The sequence below is a fragment of the Trachypithecus francoisi genome, unplaced genomic scaffold (genome assembly GCF_009764315.1).
Source record: "Trachypithecus francoisi isolate TF-2019V2 unplaced genomic scaffold, Tfra_2.0 Lachesis_group6, whole genome shotgun sequence".
NCBI classification, from domain to species: Eukaryota; Metazoa; Chordata; class Mammalia; order Primates; family Cercopithecidae; genus Trachypithecus; species Trachypithecus francoisi.
Genome location: NW_022681471.1, coordinates 117,412,315 through 117,433,306, shown reverse-complemented (window position 1 = coordinate 117,433,306; position 20,992 = coordinate 117,412,315). Strand labels below are relative to the sequence as shown.

The 20,992-nt window shown below is 44.2% G+C and overlaps 1 protein-coding gene across 1 annotated transcript in view; it reads right to left on the bottom strand.

Annotated features, from left to right (window-relative positions):
• Nucleotides 1-20,992, bottom strand: part of RAI2 (retinoic acid induced 2) — a 61,157-nt gene that overhangs the window by 10,856 nt on the left and 29,309 nt on the right.

Genomic DNA, 20,992 nt, shown 5'->3' with positions numbered 1-20,992 from the left:
CCCTTCTTTGTAGGCAGATTGCCATCTCTCTGGGCTCCATTCTCAAGATATTAACCAAATCCATATTATCCCAGGATTACCTGCTTTTAACAGGGCTCCTTCAAGGCTCACATTTCCTGCAGAGGATAGGAGTAAGTCTCTAAGGAAAGAATGCCAGTCCCTAGACAGCTGGAAGGGGTGATGTTCATGCAAGGATCTCAACAAATGTCTATTTTCTAGAGATGGCTGCTCTGATACTAACAGGAATGAACTGCCTTCTCAGGTCTTGGCGAACCTCAGCATCACAGAAGAAAAATCATAAAGAGCTGCTGGTGGTGGTAGGGGACACTCACCTGGACAGGGGACTGTGAGAGTCAGAAAGCGCCCATCCCTGCATTGGGCCAATGCCCTACAGTTCGGTTGGACACCCAGAACCCCAAGCACCCTCAGGTGCTGCTGCTGGAGCAGCCATCTCATGCAGGAGCTCAGGTCACGTTTAAGGTCTTGGGCCAAGGTCTATCATCTTAAAGAGCTATGATTTTTGGACATTTTTCTGACAACAAAGAAACCTCTTAAATTTGGAATAAAGAGGAGGAAAAACCTGCCTCTGGAAGAGAAAATACTTCTAATTAGATTGAGATACAAAGGTTAAATTTTTGTTCTGGGGAAAAAGACTGTTTATAATCCTGTGTCATTAGCAGGACATTTCCAGAGACCAGTGTGCCAGAAATAGACCCTCTGAGGGGTCACTGGAAGGAAGGGGTGCAGAGTTCTGAAGTATAAAGAACTGGAGTTCATTTCCCCTTTTTCTAATGCATGTGAATCACTTGCCACCCTTTGCCATGGAGACAGTGCCAGCCTCACCCTGGGCATGGGCCCCTATGAGAGTGGTAGGAGTATAAGCTTTGAACTTAGACGGCCTACGTTCAAACTTCACCTCTGCCTAATTTGCTAGCTGTGTGACCTGGGGCAAGTAGTTCTCAGCACAGTTTCTCCTGTGTGTAAAATGAGGATTAAAAAAAGACCTGTCACATTGGGTGGTTGTAATGATTAAAGGAGATAAGCTAAGTAAAGTACTTGGCACAGTGCCTGACACACAGAAAGTGCTCAGTAAATCATGGTAATTATCAATGTCGTCATCATCACTGGTACCATCATCAACGTCATTAGCATCATCGTTGTCACCACTGTCGATGCAGTCTTCATCTTCACCATCATTCGTTGTCAGTGCTTCATCATCATGTGTCATTGGCATCATTGGCATCATCAGATCCACCTGCCATATTTCTTGTGAGCATCTTGAGTAGTATCACCATGCTCCCTTTGCACCTGAAGGGGTTTATACATTCGCAACCCTGTTTATTCAAAGATTCATTTAAAAATCAGCTACTAGGAACTAAGAAGGCACTTACCATAGGATTGGTGTTACACCTGATGGCAAGGTTTCCAGGTCAGCCCACAAAAACCCACCTAACACCCAACATAGCTGAAAATGAGCATTTGAAGTGAAAATAGGAAACAATGCTCTCTCAATATTAGACATTAATCCAGTGGGAAGACAATAAATACAAAGATCTATTTTTATTCAGACTGAAAGGCTGGGGGAGAAAGAAAAGGTGGCCAGAACCTTTTGTATCTTGAATATGAACTCATGAGCACTTTTAAGAGTTCTGAAGTTAGTGCTGATTGACCGCACATAATTTCACTTCATAGCCTTCGGTTTTCCTTCTCCTTTGCACAAGAGCTTAAGTAGCTATCCTCTCCTACTTTTCAGTGGTGATGAAGGTCATTTTCTCACTCACAAAAACATGGAAGAAGTGGAAGCGGAGAGGATGAGGGTAGGATAAGAGGGAGAGAGAAAGCAAAGAGCCTTTTGAGGTAACTAGGCAAGAGTCAAAGCAGAGAAGACTCAAAAGTTCGTGTAGATCCAAAGGAAAGATTGGTTCGCTATAACAGAAGAGTGAAAGAAACAGAGAAAACTGAGGAAGCTGTGAGGAAAACACACGATGAGAGTTACTCAGCTGGCCACAAGGGGATGCTGTAATCTGCATAGCTTGGTTGCAGGACAGCAGGGGAAGGAAGAGACAGGACTGGAACTCTTAGCACAGTGAGGACATGGTAAAAAAAATAAAATATAGCATTGTTCGCAAGTTTGAGTACTGCAGGTACTTAGGGAAGGTGCTCCAAATGTGGGCAGAACTTCTCCTATGCCTCTAAAATCATCAAACACATTCCCTTGTGACTTGGCTGAGTTATCAGTTTCAGGAAAAAAATCTAAATGTACCTTCTTTCTGTGTCTAATATTATTTTTTCCTACCCCCCCCCCCAGCTCCCCCAACCCCTCTTGGACAGTCAGAATTAGGTTTCTCCCATCAAAATTGGGTTTTCCAGAAAGAAGCTGATAAACTCATTCTCATTGAGGTGCATGACTGATAAGGCTGAAGTATTATGTTCCTTTATTGGTATAATAAAGATAATCCAGCCAGTAATAAAGCTATGACAAAGAAATGAAACCATAATTGAGACATTTCAGATACTGGTCATGGGGGGAGGAACCTTTCTAGCAGTCTTGAAATTTCTCCATAGAGACAAGAGCCTACAACTATGATTAAGTTTGCTGGGCCCATTGGGAGGCACCTGAGATCAAATAAAGGGGGCAGGGGCTTGACCTTGACCCTTAAGCACTCAGAACTAAGGAACAACATGAATGTGAGTCAATTATTCATCTCTTATAGACACAATCAGCAAGCACTTATTGCTCACCAACATGAACCTCCTGAATATGTGCCTCCCTGGCAGAGATTTTAGCAGCATCCAAAGTTTTCCAGGGCCCTGTTACTGAACTGGCTACCTCCTTAAACGCTGGTTTCTGTCTTACCAGGTTTCCAGGCAGAAGTTAGGGCTCTCCCCCCATAAACAACACGCTACTGCAGTGCTACAGCCACAATGGCAACTTCATGATCATCATCAATCATGTTCTTTGAAACATTACCAACGATGGCGATGAACAGGGCGAAGGGAGTGAAGAAAGGAGGCTGTTGGGTTTTGGTGAACCCAACTAGCTAGTTGTCTTAGCTTGGGTTTCCCCACAAACAGACACTAAGGCAAGGATTAACTGAAAATAATTTATTTGGGAGAAGATCCCAGACAACACCAGTAGAGGAGTGAAGTGGTGAGACAAGGAAAGCAAGGAAGCCAATTTATCAAACAAGTTACCACTGTGGGCAACTGAAGCTCAATTCCACTGAGGAGACCTCAGAGTCACCCCAACTGAGAGGCTAGGCAATTGGGGTGTTTATTCACCCCCCCCATCCATCACTCGCCAAGGGCTGCTCCTGGGGGATATAGTCATTCCTTGGCACTTCCAGCTAGCCCAACATGCAGATCTAGTGCGCTCCTGAGACAAAAACCAAAAAACAAAAACTCAACACCTTTAGGGAGCATCATGGATGTTTGCAGTAAGTAGCATTTGGTGTCTAAGAGGCCATTCTGAGCGGGAAATGCAGGACACCGACAAGTGTCTGCTACACCAGCCATGGCCTGGAAAGTCTCAATGCTTATGTGAATATCTAAATGTCATTAATTTAGGCCACCATGACCAAATGTTTCCCCAGTTGGTGACACCTTCTGTAACCCCTGTGAAGAAGACACTCCTTTATAATAACAATGTTCACACCACAGGGGAATCAGCTGGAAAGGGGTGTGACTCAAGATCTTATAAAAAAAACAAGACACACAAGGGGGCCAGAGATGACTATCTTTCCAAAAGCAAAATGTTCAAGAGATGGTCAGCATAGCTAATGTGTTCCTTTGCTAAAATATGACTGGGGCCCTCTAGAAAGTTCTTTGAATCATATTTGTGCTGGCTGGAAAGCAAGATGTTCCTGGGATGAGTCACAGAGGGAGTTTCTTTTCTGGTGATCTTGTGTTCCAACTTGGGGACCAAAATCAATAAATAAACAAACCACTACTTCACTTCATCAGCTGCATGCTGCCTAATAATAATAACAATAACCTCGACCCGAGAAGTAGAGACAATGCAGGAAGGAGAGGGTGGAGAGTACTCATCTTCAGACAGGGAAGCTTCTTTCTGGAATTCTGTTTTGTCAAAAGCACCCTTCTGCCTAGAGGTGCAAGAGCAGAAAAACATCCTCCGCAGAATCTTAGGGTTGGTGAGGCTTTTGAAGTCCTTTAAAAATTCACTATATGTATCCTAAAGCAAGTATCATGGTTGGAGCTAATATAGCATAAACAACACAAAGTTGGGGTGGGGGAAGGAAAAAGATCGGCTGTATAACATCTGGCTAGTTAGCAATAACGATTATAGGTATTATTTCTATTTTATTTGGGGAAGAGTTCTAGAATGCATGTGTTTGCATGCATGCATGTGCACACATGCGCGCACACACAACACACACACACACACCAGTGGCCAAGCAGGAGTGAAGCCACTTGTCCCTCTAATAGTCAAGGAGGATCCTCAAATCAGGATTCTCCCTCTCCTGTTCCACCTCAGGTATTTTCCCTCTGAATCCAGTCATCAAATCTTTATTGTTGCAGGTGACCTGTGAACTGGACCTTGCCATATGAGTAGGATTTTGGTGCAGGAGATGCTGGAATGTAGGAGGGTTTTCCAAAAGTGCAGGACAGAAGGAAAGGCAGAAGAGGACAGGTATGTCTGGGGAAGGCTAGTAGGTTAGGTGCCTGAAGCCCAGGGCTGGTGAGGGCTTAGGGAGAGTCAAGAGTGCTTCAGACATTCTAGGGGTTATCTATTAGTTTGGTGCAAAAGTAATTGCGGTTTTACCATTGGTTTTTGCCATTCCTTTCAATGGTAAAAACCGCAATTACTTTTGCACCAACCTAGTAGCTCTTTAAAGAGTGTTCAAAATCACCCATCAATTAACCTTGTGCCCTAAAGGACTGACAACTCAACCGACACAATCTTGATTCTCTCAGGCTCTGATGAGCAGGAAGCCATCAATTCACTAGTGAAACCATTAGGTTGGGAGGAAAAGATAAAAACGGTTAATTTGCAGGGCTTTGCTAGCTCCTCCTCTCCTCTTTCTCTTTCTCTTTCTTCTCTCTTTCTCTCTCTCTCTTCTCTCTTTCTTTCTTTCTTTCTCTCTTTCTTTTCCTTCCTTCCTTCCTTTCTTTTTCCCCCCTCCCCCACTTACTCCCTCTCACACACACAGTGACAAGTTGATAATAATAAACCATTTAATAAGCATTTACCATGCATCCCACTAGGTATTTCACATTTATTTTCTCATCTCAGTTTCTCAGCATTCCCAGTAGACTGGTACCACCTTGCACGTGTGACTGGGTTTGTTGGATTGTTGCTTTCCACCCCGCCAACTCCCCACCCCCAGGAACTGAGCTGTGAATCCCCAGCGAATGGTTGTTGTTGATGGGAGGGAGGGTCAGAGAGCTTTCCAGAACATGCACAACATTCACTGCAGGGAAGGCACTCTGGGAGAGGTGGGGGAGAGAGAGAGAGCAAAGGTTCCTGGTAGGTGCAGAGAGCAGGTGAGAGTAGAGAAAGGCAGGAAGGAAGAAGTGGAGATGTCTTTGGTCTCTGACCAGAACCTAGGATTTCTCAGCCTACATATGCACCTCAGGCAGGTCTGCCTAGCTTTGCTGTCTTGGCCCAGCCCTGCTTGGACTTCCCTCTCCACCATTAACACTGCAGCTAGTGACTATTGGCCCATGAAGGACACAGCTTGAATAGGTGCTCCCTTTTGTTTTTGGAGCTCAATTCTCACTTCCCATACCTCTGGTCCAGCTTGCATCCCAGGCAGGGGTTCATTCGCATGCTTCCCAGAAATATTTCATCTGTGACTGACTGGCCAGCTGTTCACCAAACCCACCTCCTCTTCTTCCTGGACTACATTTCCCAGCCCTCCTTGCGTTGGATGGGCCATGTGCCTGAGTTCTAGCAAAGGGAATGTGAGTTGAAGTGAGGGGCACCACTTCCAGGCCTACCTCCTACAAAGCTTCCTTCCATATGTGATGCTCCAACCCTTTTCCCCTTCCCTCAGCTTGATGCAAAAGGACCTTTAGAAGCGCCCTGTTAAGATAGTGGAGCCACAAGATGGAAGGGACTGCATGCCTGAATCATGGCTTGGAGGGGAAAGGGCTACCTGCCATCACGATAATCCATTTGGGGCTTTAAGTGAGTGAGAAATTGACTTCTATTGTGTTTGAGCCATGGTACTCTTTCAATGTGTCGGTAAGCAAAGCTAGCATTATCTTAAGTAACGCAGAGCTTCCTGGGACCCACCGTGTGCACAGTGCTGGGGGCAGGCAGGCTTGTCTCTGCCTGTTGGGAGCTCCTACTCTATTACTTCCACCAAGCTCAGAGCACCCCATAACCCACTGGCTTTCATACCAGTGACTTTCAAACCAGAACCTTAGAAGCAGCCCAAGTACTCACAGTCCAATTTCAAGCTTCCACGTGCTAGCTTTTCTGCAGTAAATTCACCGAGCACCCTTGGCTGCTCCTCCTGACTTGAATCAGTGTATTTACATGGGGTCAGGACCATCCTGTGCTCTGTAACTGCATAAATATCCACTGAAGAGTCTGTTTCATTGGCATTCACAGAGCTGGCAGGGATAAGGGAGCTGCCTCCAGGGAGAAGGAAAAGGCAGATTTTTCAGCAGCTTCATTCCCTGGAGCCCCACCTGCTCAGGTGGCCCTCACCCATGTGAGAAGGTTGGGGCTGTGGGAGGGAGAAGCAGCAGGTCCCTGGCACAACACAGGCAAACATACCTGGGAAGCTGGCACACCTGGCTTCTTGCCAGAGGAATCTGCTAGGACTGCAACCCCCTTCTCTCATTGTACCCTTTGATGGTTTGCTGGTTTGCAGAGCAGGGAGGCCTGGATTTCTACCCTCTCTCCACACTGGCTTCTCTATAGGAAAGGTCCCTGTAGATAGTCCTTTAGGGGAGTTAGCATCTATGGCTCAAGGATCTAGGGCCAGCTTTCTCCCTTGGTGCCCTATATAATTTATTTTCTAGGCAAAGGCTGCCCATTCAAAAGCATACTCCTCCTCCACTGACTGCTGATGTTCCACCCCTAGCAAGCCCTTGCCTGTGTCCAACATTATTGCCCTCTTACTGGGTTCTCTCCCAAAATGCTGGTTCTAAAGACACTGGGTCCTTGCCATATTGGAGTGACCAAACTGACACCGTGGGGGCTCTTGTGTGCAAAGGGCCAATCCAAGTATCTTCTGTAACCTTCACAACCACCTGAGGAGGTAAGCAGAGACTGCCCCTATTTTATACATCAAGAACCCCAGACCCACCGCAAGCCCTGCAATAAATGTCAGAGCTGACTTGAACCCAGCCTCCCACCCCCTAAACCAAGGTTGATAAAATTCTTCCTAGGCTTAAGCTCTCTGGCTCCAGAGATACATGACTCAGGGCTATGGTGCCTGTAACTTAAAATACACCAGCACCTATAGTGGGACATTTTCTGTCTGACTTAGGTGAAGCCCTAACCCATTAGCCACCATTCTGCTAACAAGTGCACACCCTATGGAGGGAAGCTCAAGTTCTAATCTGGAAGCTCCCATCCTGAGGCTGCTACTGGAGTTCCAGTTATCTCTTCATCTCCATCAATACTCAAGGCTTGGTTAAGAGCACCAGGAATGCTAGAAGTGTGTGTGTGTGTGTGTGTGTGTGTGTGTGTGTGTGTGTTTTAAGTGGTGAAATTGATGGCTTGCTCTTTAGCATGATGGCTATTTTTAAAAGGGTAAAAATTCAAATACTCAATTTCAAGATATATGGATTGGCTGAAATATTTTAGAGGCAGGCTCCACCTTGTGAGGACAGGGTTGGAGAATCCAGGAAACCCCATAGCTGGCAGTCCCAGGGATGGCTCCCAGTGGTTCCAATGCTTGCCACCTAACTGGTTCCATGTCTGGCAACTGGATTTTGGAGGATTTCCAGTTGCCTATGCCAAATAGACGGTAACAAAATTCTGCCTCAGAAATGTTGTCATATCTGCCTTGAATGGTCGGAGCAGCTGAGAGCACAAGCCGGCTGGGACTCCCTGAGCAGGCTCATGAGCTGGTCTGTGCCTGCTGGCTGCTTACATGTTAGATGATCAGTACCTGTGTGGCATGCCACACCATTTGCCCTGAGACTTGCCCTGTGGCTGTCACAGTGTGATTCAGAGTGTTCCCTGCACAGGGGCCCTCCTCTTCTCCACTCTGACTCTCTTGCTGGCCTCCTTCCCCTTCCCTAGATCCCCGCTCTAGGGCTTTGGCCTTGAGCTTGCCCTGAGGCAGCCCACAGACAGCCCTCAGGGGTGGAAAGACTCTGCTTTAGGGACAGGGATGATTAGTAGAAACCTCCTGTCTGTAAACATTTAACACCTGGTTTCCCTCCTATGGGACCTTTTCAGTATCTGAGCTGGCATTGACTGACATGCTGGAAAATTCTTTAAAATGTCCTAAAAAAACAGCTAAGCAACCATATCTCATCCATTGCAATAGCTAAAATTTTAAAAGACTAGAAACACCAAAAGTTGGTGAGGCTATGGTGCAAGTGAAACAACTGTCCACCACTGGTCAATGGCACCACCACTTTGGAGAACTGTCTTGCACCTTCTAGAAAGGTTCAGTAACCACCTGCCCTGTTGTCAGCCATTCCACTCCTGGGTATTCTCCCAAAAGAAATGAAAACCTATATTCATAAAAGACTTGTACTCAGATGTTCATTGCAGTCCTATTCGTGAGAACCACAAACTGGAAGCAACCTAAATGTTGGTCAACAGGTAAATGCCATACCCAAACCATGGAATACTACTCAGCAATAGAAAGCAATGCACTGCTGCTACAGATAATGGCACAATTGCATCTCAAAACCACCATGCTGAGGGAAGGAAGCCAGATACAAAAGGGAACATGCTGTAAGATTTCATTGACACGAAGTCGAAAAACAGGCAAAAATACTTACAATGCTAGAAATCAGAAAGTGGTTGCTCCAGGGAGGGAGGAGAGGGAATGAATTGGAAAGGAGCCTGAAGGGCCTTTCTGGGGTGACAGGACTGTTTTATAGTCTCTTTCAGGTGGTTACACAGGTGCGTACAATTGTCAAAATGTATCCATCTGACCACTTATGAATTTAGGTTAATTATCCCTTGATTCAAGAAAAGAGACATTAAAAATACTATTGAATAACCACAGAAAGGAGAAAAACCCTCAGTGGTTCTGCATGTGTGCATTGTGGGGTTTCACCACTCCTGAGCCCAGTGTGGAGAAGGGAACTGGAGTGAAGATTGTTGGTTAGCCAATGGGCGAGGACACTTCCCTGGGCACCTGCCAGGAGGCCCTTACAAAGGAGCAGCAACGTCACCCCCAAACACAAACACTCAATGAAATAAAGCAACAGGGGCCCTGAGGAAGCTGGCTTGAGAGTGTGGGATAGATAGCAGGCTTTGAGCCAAAACCACTTTCCAGAAATACCAATGTTTTTGTATTTGGGAACGGAGAGGGAGTATTAAGGCAAGCAGAGCCAAAATGTGTTGGTCTTTGGACAACAATTGTGCTCAACTGAGGGGGCCCTGTGGGAGAGACTTCAAAGTGCTGCTACTGAGACCTCCTCTGTGGATCTCTGGGATGCGGCACCCATAAAAGCGCCGACTGGAGTGGAAAGTCAGAAGTTCCTTAAAGGCAAAGACCTCCTATTTTGTATGCTGGAGAGGAATATTCTATTTCCCTAGTAAGAGGCTGGCCAAAGTCACACCCATATACCTTCAAATAGCCAGCGGAAGCTTGTGATCTATGGCACAGGAATGAGCTTGTGAGTCAAGCCTGCACATATACACTGGTTCCGACCTCTTAAGAACTGTGTGGCCTTGGGAAAGTGACTCGGCCTCTCTGAGCTGCAGTTTCCTTGCCTGCAAAATGGGGAAAATGACATCTACTACTGGCAAAGTAAAACTGCCTGAAGCCTAGTGAATGCTGAACACAGGATCATATTGGGCTCCAAGGTCGTTCCATATTGTCTATGCCAACCTCTCAGCTGGAGAAGGAATCCTCTCCACCAAATCAGCATTCTTTTATAAAAAAAAAAAAAAAAAAGAGAGAGAGAGAGAGACATTTAGAGACAGGGTCTCACTCTGTCACCCAGGCTGGAGTGCAGTGGCGCAATCATAGCTCACTGTATCCTCCAACTCCTAGGCTCAAGAAATCCTCCCACTTAGCCTCCCAAGTAGCTTTTTAATTTTTCGATCTGAAGTGTACAAAATTTGCATAATCATTATCCTTGGATCATGACAATGTTCCATGCATAGTCCACTTTTTTGGTTTTATTCTAAAAATTGTTTCTTTTTAGTATTATCCAATTTAAAATAATAAAATAAACGTGTGAACCGTCCCCCGACTCAACAACATGTGGGTCTGTCGCTGCACTTTCCAGTCTATTTCATCAGTCCCTTTGTCCACCCCTATGCCAGCACCATGTTGTCTTCTTATACTTTCTGATGGTGCTAGGCACTAAGAAGACAGTCAATCAGCAAGCGGATTGAGAGTGACAGGGAGCGGGGTGTGGGGAAAGGTCTGCTTTGGAGAGGGTGATCAGGGAAGGCCTCTTTTTGAGCAAAGATCTGAAAAAGGAAAGGGAGACACCATGGCATCATGGCATAATGGCATTCCAGGACTCTAAGGAGACGTGTGTGCGTGTGTGTGTGTGTGTGTGTGTGTAAGAGAGAGAGAGAAAGAGACAGCGAGAGAGACAGAGAGGTGGGAGAAGGGGAGAAGAAGGAGAGAGCTAACAAATTTCAGTGTGGCAGGAAAGAAAGGCAGGGGATAGATGACATATGGCTTTCTAATTTCCATTTTTACAAGACTATTTAGTACAACTCATTTTGTAGCTGGGGAAACAAAGGCTCAGGAAAGGTGACTTGGCCTAGGCCGCGCATCTAGGTAGGGGCAGGGTTATGGTTAGAATTCAAGGCTCTGTGCATCTTGTGTTGACCCTCTGGGCCCTCAAATGATTTTCATTCCACAAAATGCCTCCAAGCAGCTTTCAGGTAATGAAGTGACAAACAGTATATTGAAATAGTGTTCTTCCAAGCAGAATTTCTTTACCATGCAAAAGATTATTTGGAGACTAATTAGGATTCTGAAATTCTGTAATGGCTAATTCCTTAGGGCCATGTCAAAATCCATGTGAATATTTCCAAATTATTTTCTTATCATAGGCAATATTAATTCTTAAGAGAAAAACCAAACACATGCTAGTGACATTCTTAGAATCTGAGTTGGGTGTTATGATCATATAAGCACAAGCAAGAGTTTGTCTTAATAACTGAAAAATATATGATTAATAATTTTACATTTATTTTAATACCATCCCTTCAGTTCAATAGATGACAAGAATTCTTATTCCTAATATTGTGGATGTAAATATTAATGTCAGAGGTAAAGGTTCACCTACCCGCTCTCTTTTGAAACTCTGAGCTGGGTACAAGATAAAAACAGGAGAGAGACGCATGACTAAAGACATTTGAGTAAGTCTGACCTGCATTCCCTATTAAACCTTCAGGGTAAATGGATTTCTCAAATCTGTTTTCTTCTTTGGGCAGCTAATCCTTTCCTTCCAGGAAGAGATTTCAGCCCCTCCACTCTCTGCCTTGTCTATGGCAACAGCCCCATGTGCTGTTTCCATCTTACATCCCCACATTAGGCTTTGATACAACTGTAGAAATTGTGACTCAAGAGATCACAATTACTGACTTCTGAGAGCCTCTGATTTCTCCCAGAAGAATGAGCAGAGGAGAAGTTCTAGGTATTTTCAAAGACAGATGAATTCAGGCTGTTTTTGAATCATGCCCAGGCTTTTCTCAGTCTCTCCTTTTTCTTATGAGGACAATTCTAAAAGTATGCAGATATGAGAGTGCTAACTGTAGAGGGTCCTGCCTGCCCTTGGCACAGGTAAGAATCGCCTGCTTTTAGTTACTTATGTCTCCATGAGATCAAGACAACTTGGTCCAGTGGATGCAATGAAAGAGACTCGAGCTGTTGAATGATTCTCTTCCTAAGCTCTCTGTCCTAAGCCACTCTGCCATTGTGAGAGCATAAGGATACTGATAGGTCTCATAGGTGTACACTCACTCGTCCCTGAAGTTCTGTTTTGAGAAGAAAATACAATGCAAAGGCATAATAAATCCAAGAGAAGTCCTTCTGACTTGTAGAGAAGAGGCTTCACTTAAATGAAATAAGATGTAGATGCCCAACTCAGCCACTGACTGGCTATGTGAACACTGACAACTCCTTTAGCCTCTCTATGCCTCATTTTCCTCATTTGTAAAATGGAGTGATGACAGTGTATATGCTGCAGGGTTGTTAAGAAGGGTAGGTGAGTTCACATGTGCAAGACACTTGAAACAGTTCCTGGCACATGGTAAATATTCAGTAGGGGTTAGCTATTGTTATTGTAACAAAAGATAGGGAGCCAAATGACCTTCACTGTGGAATCCTAAATAAATAAGGCAAGGATTATATTTGAAACTATAAATAGACAATAAATAAGATGAAAAGAGGGATGATTTTTCTTCCCAGCAGGTTTTCCACGGCAATGGTCAGTCTATTCAAACATAAGCCTGGCATGGTGCTGGCGTCTCATGGCCCACAGTAGGCAAGATGTATGGTGGAACAGTAACTATCATCAAGTCTAAAGTGACAAGTGTAAGGTCAAGAGCAGAGTTGGTGGGGACCTGATGCAGGATTTTCATCAGGCTAGACTCTCTAGGACAAGGGTGTGGAGGGACAATCAACTCTGGCTGCACAAGAGACTTGATCAGAGAGCTTTGAAAGACCCAGATAAGTCTACAGCCATACCACCCTGAACCCATCGAATCTCGTTCAAACAACCCAGATTCCCAGACCACACCCAAGGCCAATGAAATAAAAATCATCCATGGTCAGGCCTGGGCCTCAGGATTCGTTTAGAGCTCCCCAGGTGGTTCTGATGTGCATCCAGGGGTGAGCAACCCTCCTCCCAAGTCTGGATCCCCTTTCAACACTACGTAAATGGATAGCTTATCCTGGCCAGTCTTCAGGAAGCCCAGACACAATCTCAATTCTCTTCAAAGAGACAAAGAGAAAACCCACCAACCCCACCCAGGGCAGGAATCAATTAATATTTGTTTACAGGTCCACAGTGCCTGGTATACAGTCTTGGTGCTGAATCAATAAGTGAATGAATAGATGAATGAATAGATAATGAATGAATGAATGAATGAATGAACGAACGAACAAATGAATACAGCTCCATAGAAAATGTCTACAAATAAGGAAATAAATTGGTTAAAAACTTTCTGGAGGGCAATTTAAAATCGTTCATATCCACTGACCTAGAAAATCTACTTTTTGGAATCACCTCAAGGAAATGCAGGTCCTGGCTGGATTTTCTCCCAAGTGCCTGCAGTGCTGATTAAAGGGAGATCCAAGGGCTACAGAAGTGAAGAGTGGACACTCTAGGGCAATGGTGCTCTTGCAATCCCATTTCCATGGGGAAGCGAGAGAGGGGCACCCTCAGACAAGGCCCATACTTTTTTCTTTCATTAGTATTTGGGATTTGCACAGACTTTTAGTTAAGAACTCAGTGCAGACTCCAGAATTCAGTGGCCTAAGCATGAAAGAGACTCTTCTAGGTAGGAGAAAGCTGATAGGAAAGTCCTGCCAGCCAGTCAGTTAGACCTTTAAAACAAAATTACAGTAAGGCAGTGTCCACTGTCTGATTTTGAGCAGAGTAGCCCTCCTAGGATGAGTTAACTGCAAAACGTGCCCCTGGGTGGTTAATGATGTGACCTAATCTTGCCAGCTGGTATGAACAAAGGTGTCAGCAATTTGAAGCCTTGTGCATCATTGCAGATGGTTATTAACTTGGGGAAGTTAGGAACCTTCCCTTTCTGGAAATGGGATGGATTTACCTTTGAGTCCATCTTGAAGGCATTACACATTAGAGAGAATCCATTCATCAAGACCCAGAGCTTGCTCCTCAAGACAGGAGGAGCAGTCTGCATCTACGGTGCAGGTGATGAAGGCTTTCTCCACTGTGTCTGCAACAGCATTATAATGGTGGGGCTTTGAATCAGGGGCTGGAATCAACAGGAACAGAATTTTGCAAATATGCCTTTGAAAGTCAAACCATCCCATCTGAAGCTATTAAATGTGCTTGTATGTGTATGTACTTCTTGGTACTTAAGAGAAAATAGAATCATCATTCCCTGGGCAAGACCACTTATAAGAAATTTGGTCCAGAAAAAATATTATTCTTGTGTTACAAAATCAAAGCAGTGGGGGGAAAAAATCAAAGGAAAGGATCACTCAGGAAAAACGTCCCGGTTCCAAAATGCTGCGGGAGACCGCATAAAAAGCACGGTAATATTTAAGCTTGTGCTAAACAGATTTTTTCTACAGTCACTTTTTACCAAGTGTAAGTTTCTATATGCTCTATCAAATGCCTCTTTAAGGATTTATTCTGAGGGATTTTCTACCATTCTTGGGCTTAAAAGTTCAGGCAAGGTTAAAGGGCAGGATGGACTTTGGAAGTGAAAGGCCACACAGGGGACAACAATGAGAACATGGCACTGAGAAGGCCGAGGTCAACCCTCTGTGCCCTGCCTCGCCCATTTATAAAGGGCCTAGGTAGTTCTCCTGAGTCACAGGTGCCCCTGGCCTCAGCCAGCCATTCTGCAATGAACATGGGTCATCAATGTCACAGAGTTCCAGGGGCTGTACATGTGTGACTGGCTGGTACTGTCCCATACTGGGAAATCACCAAGGGGGTTGATGGTGGGCAGGTAGTGATGTCTTAGATACCAAGGATGACATCACCACTACAAACATCATTGTGACCATTACACTAAGTCTTACTAAAGAAAGAATAAAACCAAGTAATTCCCTGAAAACTGACCAAAACAGTATTAAGAAATGTTACTGAATTATTGATCCCTTCAAATGCAAGTGCCTATTCCTTGGTGAAACCGTATGTTCTAAAACCAAAAGGCAAAGAGAACAGCTGCTCTCTACTTCTCCACAGAGGTCACACTGACCTCCATGTGGCCAGATCCACTGAGAGATTCTCTTCGCCCTCATCTTACTCATCTCAGCAGTGTTTGACACAGTTGACTATTCCCTCCTTCTTTTAAAACATAAATCAAATAGTTTAATTGTCTGCATAAAACTCTCCAAGGCATCTCATTGTACTTTAAAATCAAAGCCAAGCCCTACAAAGCCCTATCTGATCTGGCCCCACTTTAACCCATTCCAAGAAGGTACCAAACTCTTTCCTGTCTCAGGGCCTTTGTACTGGCCATTTCCTCAGCTTGGAATGCCCTTCTCACAGCTGGTTCCTTCTCAGCTAAGTCTCAAATCAAAACAGCCTTCTTCGATAGAGAAGGTTCTATGACCATCTGGAACAGTCACCTCCATCCCAGTTTTCCTCTCTCATATCAGTCTCTGTGTGTCTTTCCTTCAGCACCTATCACATTTGCAAGCTATCTTTTTTTCCTGTTTTCTGTTTATAGTCTGTCTCTTCTACTTCACCTGAATGTTAACTCTTTGGGAGCAGAGACCTCACCCACCACCCAGAATAATACCTGGTTCATAGACAATGTTCAGTGAATATTTATTTGGAGGGAGGAAGGAAGGGAGGAGGGACTGAGAGCGAAGGAGGGAGGACAATGTTCCCAACTAGTGTGTCCAAAGACTGACATACCTCAAATTCATTACAGAGGTGCTACTAAATATTGAATAGTGAATTGATATGGTTTGGCTCTGTGTCCCCACCCAAATCTCATCTAGAATTGTAATCCCCACATGTCAAGGGAGGGACCTGGTGGGAAGTGCTTGGATCATGGGGCTGGTTTCCCCCATGATAGTGAGTGAGTTCTCACGAGATCTGATGGTTTAAAAGTGTGACACTTCCCCCCTTGTGCTCTCTCTCTCCTGCCACCATGTGAGATGTGCCTTGCTTCCCCTTTGCCTTCCACCATGATTGTAAGTTTCCTGAGACCTCCCCAGCCATGTGGAACTGTGAGTCAATTAATATCTTTCCTTTATAAATTACCCAGTCTCAAGTAGTTCTTTATAGCAATGTGAAAACAAACTAATACATAGATTCCATTTATTTTGGCTACGGCTGAAGATATAGAGTTGAGTCATTGTCACATGGAATGTTCAGTTGATGTAGGGTAAAGCAGCATTCAACTTATCATGAGTAAGAGGCACTGCATTGGGGAGCTGAGGCCAGATGGCCTGCCCACTGGGATATGGAGAACTTGATTTTGAGACTACATAGGAGAGCATGGCCAGGGCGGTGGGCTCTGCTTCTACAGCAGCCCTTAGTGCAGAGAGGGAAGGAGTGAACTCTGTGATCCCCTTGCAGGCCACACAGAATCATGGCTCAGAACCCCGCCCAAATTACTGTTGGCCCATAACCAAACTCTGAGTTCCAGGAAGGTAGGGATGGGGCCTTGTTCAACAACCAATAAACATTTGTTGAGTGGCTGTATTTAACAGAACTTCTTTATCCATACTAATTATGTTTTATTTACAATACACTTTTATACACAGTGCTTACTACACGCCAGGTACTTTTCTAAATGTTTACAATATTCAAGCCTCACAAACACCCCTAAAAAAGAGATGCTGTTATTATTACTACTTTAAAGATGCAGAAACTGAGGCATGAAAAGAATAGGGAACTTGCTACTCAGTTGAGAGCTGGAACATGAACTCTCAACTGGAGAGCCTTGGCTCCAGAACCTATGCTCTTAACCACCAGCCCATGCTATCAAGAGTGTCTACTGCCACAGCACCAGCACCATGTATCAAGAATAGGTGGGTGGAATGGCAGCATCGGAAAAGGGTGAATGGGGCAAGTGGGTACTTACCCTTTAAGGGATCGCTGGGTTAAGTCTCACATACTTCATATACCACTTTTTGGTGTCACTTCTGCAGGCTGAGGGAAGGTGGGGAGGCTGAAGCTTGGGAGTCCATTTCCAACCCAGTATCCCTACCTCTGCAGGAGATCTCTTTATCCCTTCATGTTTCTACTGTAGTTCTAGGCCGGCATTTTTAAACCTGGTACAATTCTGTCCCTGTTGCCAAGAGGACATTTGGCAATGTCTAGGGACATTTTTGATTGTCCCTAACTTGTGGGAAGTGGGGAGGTTCTACTGGTACTGAGTGAGTAGAAGTCATGGATGCTGCTAAACATTCTACAAGTCATGGGACAGCCCCCCACAGCACAAAATAATCTGGTCCCAAATAGTAGTAGTGCTATGGGTGGGTCGCCCTGGTCTTGGTCCAGAGACTACCTTTTAGAAAATCAATAAGAAAGGTGGTAAGGCCATCAAAGGCAGGTCCATCTGTGAATCACCAAGAAATGCCAGCTGCACCACTACAAAATCTGCGGGGAAGAGGCAAGACCTTCCTGCTTGCCTCCCTCTCTCTCCTAATTCCTGGAACCACAGCCTCTCCCTCCTGCCGAGAAGCTAAGAACAGCCCTGGCCCTCATGGCACATAGCAGAGGTTGCTAATACCCGCTTCCTTTGGCAGCTTCTTAATGCTCTTGGCTTGGCATTTGGTATTCCTCGAGCCCTTTTGCCTAATTACATTCTAGATGAAGGGAAACCTATGTATAATTCAAAAATGAATGTCCCTACCTTTGATTCCTCTCAAACATGCCAATCAGAGTAGAACTGTGCTACTCCTCCAAATAGATTACGGGGATCTCTGGAGAAGTAAATGGACCTTGATGAGCTGGACCCCAGGGCAGAGCACAAGAGAATTTAGAGTGCTCTTTATGGATGATAAAATGAAGAAAACTCAGGATCAGATTTAGGATGGAAGAGAGTGGGGGAACTACGTGGTATGGTAAACCCAGAAGGCCCAGTTTGATTGCTGGCTCTGTCCCTGAGCTCTGTGGCCTGGGACTATCACTCCACTTTTCCCATGTGTAAAACGGGGTTTGAGACACCCCCATAAAGATACTGGGAGGGTTGGTGGAGGAGGCTGTCAAGGGCCTCACACTGCGTGTGGCTTAGAGTAGAGCCTTATCAAATTTTTGTTCATTCACTTGCCAATGTTCATCCTTTTATTCACTTATCACCATTTATCCTTTTAACCATCTCGACACCTGAGGGATCCAAAAGCTATTTATGCCTCTAGCTCACCAACTCGGGAGCAGTCAGATGTCCTGAGCACTCAGTAGAATAATAATGAACAAAAATAAACCTAAGGAGCACTGGATGTGACTTGATTTGCAGTCATTTCAAGGAATCATAGAGTTGATTGGATTTTAAAATTGAGCTTCAGCTAATGAACACATGTGCAATCCAGAGTCAAAGGCATGTGCTGAGATGTGATTTCATGGCCATCTATATGGGAAAAAAAGGTCTGTAATGGTGTGGATAGGATGCTGTCCAGAGAAATGGATTAGGCTAACAGTTCTCAAAACAGGGCTAATGATCAAAATCACCTGGGGATCCCTCTGAGCTCAAAGATTCTCCATCTGACTCCCAAGAGCCCAACCTCATGCATCTAATGGGGTCCAGAAATGTACAAGTTCCAAACTCTCCCCAGGTGATTCTAAGGTCAGCTGGATTTAGGAACCTCTTGACAGGGTTTCTAAATTGTGTCGAGCAGTTCACCAAGTGCCAGGCAACAACCCATGATCCTTAAATCTCTTCCAAAATCCTTAACCAAGATGTTTCGCAAGCATTGTTTTAGGCTGCATTTGCTTTCACATCTAAGAGAACATTTTTAGATATGAGATTTGTTTTCCTTCCAGCAAGATGCTCTACATCACTACTACCAATTAGGCAAGTTCATTTAAAAGCTTTGAATCCATACTTGTAAAATTCCCCCTTTGCTCATCCAACTTTATGTCTAAACAGTGCAGCTGATGGCTGTACAGTTCCATTTATGAATTCCACTCTTGTGAATATATTTCCAAAATTCTTTCAGAATTTCTTTGTCTGGGTAAGCCAGGACTGCTGGTTTTAATAAGAACATGGTTTAAACATAGTTATCCAGGTCACTGATATTTCATGGCTTCCCAGAACACAGACAGCACCCAGTACTCAGACAGAACCTTCCCCTTTTCAAACAAACACTGCCCTTGCCCAATTCTATCCTTTCCTTTTACAAAAGAACTCCCTCTCCATTTTCCTTGCACACCATTTTCTCTTTAGAAAGAGTTATATGGTGTAATAGAATGAACACTGAAGTTAGACCAAAGGAAAGGCAAGCACTGCCTCTGGTTATATATAGCTCATCAACATCACAAAGTGGTCCACAACAGTGTCTAGCAAAGTGGCTTGCACACAGTAGGTCCTCAACAGCTAACTAAATGAATTCAATTATTTGAGAGAACTCTTGCACCTCCATTTAGGAAAACCCAAACAAGTATTCTCTGAACAACTGCGACATTCCATAGCATTCACATCTGAGAACGTGTTCTATTACATAATCAACAAAGTAAAAGGAACTTTATTTTTAGCTACTGGACTTTGCAGGGAAGATCAGAGTCCCATTTTAAACTTCTCTTTCATCCCTAACCTTCAAATGACACTCCTATACTTTTTGTTTAATTTTTTTTAAGACTCAGTTAAAGATGGCCTGGAGCACACCTAAAACAATACAAAACAAGAGAAATAAACCAGATGGCAAAAAATCATAAATCAGGACAAGCTGAGCTGAACAAACTACAAAGGAAGGCATGGTCAAACTGTGAAGGGAAGAGGCTCTTCGTCCCTCATGGATAAGTCTCCATTATTGCTTCCTTGCAAAGGAAAGCTCAGAGGTCATCTGGGGTGGTGTGTGGAGGGGTGTTATACCTCCTCAACTTGTCACAAGCAAGGCTAGAAAAAGCTGCATGATAGTTGGAAACCTCCAAAGGGTCAGTACTCAGAACAGGTCAGTTGGGCATTGCTTCCCATATGATAGAAAAATAATAGTTTGTGAGGATCTTGTTTTAATTGAATGATGATAAAGGTAGAGAAAGAAGAAAAAGAATTGACCCAATGTATCTGTGCTATTCTAACACCTGATGAAAACAATGAGAACTACCCTCTAGAAAAACCATCCATCCTCATCTTTTCTACAAACATCCATAAAAGGACATACCTTACACAAACATCACTGGCATCCTTTGGACTAAGGAAGGCAAGAAGGGGACTCTAAAATTCGAGACCCATCTTGTTTTGCCATGTCTCTGATACTGGATTAAATGTTTGGACTTTCCATGGAGATAAGGGCTTCAGTTTTGGGAGATTTGTTTTGTTTTATTGGATCTGTGTGATAGCTGGTAGAAAGTAAAATATTCAGGAGGTATTGTTTACATGTACTAAGGATATATGGACATCTGTCAACCTGCATTGGGCTGGCCTTTCAGCTCTTACAACAACTGCCATATATTTCTAGTACATTAAAAAGCTTAAAAAAAAAAAAGAAAAACTGGGCCTCTTAGGCAAGAGTACATGTCCATTAGTTTTAGATACTTACAAGTACATGCTGTTCTGTTGTAAAACAACACACAGAAAATCTGGCACTAAGTTTTCCACCCTGGAGCCCTGTTTACAAACATACTGAATTATAAACCCCAGAACATCATCTTCACCCCTCTCCCCATTTTATCTATGTGATCTGAAAACTTGAAGAAGGTTTTCCAAGGCATGCTTGTCACTCTGAATTTATGGGCACAGACAATGCCAAGGACTCCCGTTCACTACACACTGAATGTTTTGCACCACCCAATAAGGACTCTCGGAGTGGGAGAAGAAATGTGGTTACGTGTTGGGAATGTAAGCAGCAAAAAGGATTACATCAATAGACCTAAATCTGTCTATTTCCTTATCATCCTCCACCCTCTTTGTTGATAGCTGTTATGAGTGCATCAGAGTTTGCTGCAAATGGCTTTTCTGAGCTGCCCTAGAACTTTGTGGATATGCTAAGGAAATAATGAACTGGTAGTGGATTGTCTTTCCCACCTG